Consider the following 1877-nt stretch of genomic DNA (forward strand, 5'->3'; position numbering starts at 1 on the left):
TTGCGACAACATGGATGGAACTAGAGCGTATCATGCTTAGCGAAATAAGTCAAGCAGAGAAAGACAACTATCATATGATCTCCCTGATATGAGGAAGTGGTGATGCAACAGGGAGGCTTAAGTGAGTAGGAGAAGAATAAATGAAACAAGATGGGATTGGGAGGGAGACAAACCATAAGTGACTCTTAATCTCACAAAACAAACTGAGGGTTGCTGGGGGGAGGGGGTTTGGGAGAAGGGGGTGGGATTATGGACATTGGGGAGGGTATGTGCTTTGGTGAGTGCTGTGAAGTGTGTAAACCTGGTGATTCACAGACCTGTACCCCTGGGGATAAAAATATATGTTTATAAAAAATAAAAAGTTAAAAAAAAAAAAAAAGAAACAAAAACCCCTAAATCAGTTATTTATTATTTCTTATGCTGTTCATGTCTTTATTAGCATTTGAATTTCCATCTGGGATTATTTCCTTTAAGCCTGGAAAACTTCCTTTATCTTTTCTTGCATTACGGACCTGCTGGCGATAATCTTTGACTTTTATTTTAAATGATAATGTTTCTTCTGCCTTAAATTTTGAAGTATATTTTTACCCAATGTGACCTTCTTGTTGACAAGTAATTTTTCCTTCAGCATTTTAAAGTTTCATTCTACTAACTTCTGGTTCCATATTTCTTTACCCATTGACTCAGTGTTATCCTTTACATATGGGTCACTTTGCTCTTTGTGCTTTCAATATTACTTTTATCCAACTGATTAATTATGCTATGCCTCTGCAGGCTTTATTTATGTTTAAATTACTTGGTGCTCATTAAGTATATTGAATGTGTAAATGTATGTCTTTTTTTTTTATAGGTAAAATTTTTTAAATTATTTATTTATTTATTTAATATTTTATTTTTTATAAACATATATTTTTATCCCCAGGGGTACAGGTCTGTGAATCACCAGGTTTACACACTTCACAGCACTCACCAAAGCACATACCCTCCCCAATGTCCATAATCCCACCCCCTTCTCCCAAACCCCCTCCCCCCAGCAACCCTCAGTTTGTTTGGGAAAAATTGTTGCTGTTATCTCTTTATATAATTTTTTTCCTGTTCTATTCTCTTCTTCTGGTATTGCTGTTAGACATATGTTTGATATCAAAGGCCACTAAGTATGTGTTCATTATTTTTAATAATGTTTTCTGTTTTCTCTCTGTTTTTCACATTGGGTAATTTCTACTGATAGGTCTGCAGTATCAATACTCTCCCTTATCATCTTCATTTGAATCTTATGTCTCTTCAGTAAAATTTTATTTCAGGTCTTGTGTATTTTTGTTATAGAATTTCTCTTGGGTCTTTTAAAATTCTTTTCTTTTTCTGCTGCAATTTTCTATCCATTATTTATTGTGAGCATATTTTATTTTACTTCATTGAGAGAACTATATCAGCTCTTACAAAATCTTTGTTTCTAGTTCCAACCTTTGTGTAAATATGAGTTTTGTCATATTAGATTTTGTTTTTTCAAAATGTGTCCTGTTTTCTTAGTTATTCATAATTCTGGATTGAATGCTTTATATTTTGAGTGCAAATCCAGAAGAATTGGATTTTGTTATTTTTCTTTGAAGAGTGTTCCTCTTATTATTTTTGAAGGATATTGCATTGATTAGGTCTGAACTGCAAACACTTGAAAGCAACCCTTGTCTCAGGTAAGATCTTTGGTCTTCAGAAGAACTACTTTGAATCTTTTTTGAATTAGTGTATTTCAAAGTTCAGCCACAGATGCGGGTAGGCAAACATGGGGACCCCCTTCTAAGACTCTTTCTCTTCTAAGATTCTCCTAATCCTTCCAACATCCATACTTTCCACAGATTCAGTGTTCTAAGGTCTTTCAGGTC

Source organism: Mustela nivalis, assembly GCF_964662115.1.
Source record: "Mustela nivalis genome assembly, chromosome: 1".
NCBI classification, from domain to species: domain Eukaryota; kingdom Metazoa; phylum Chordata; class Mammalia; order Carnivora; family Mustelidae; genus Mustela; species Mustela nivalis.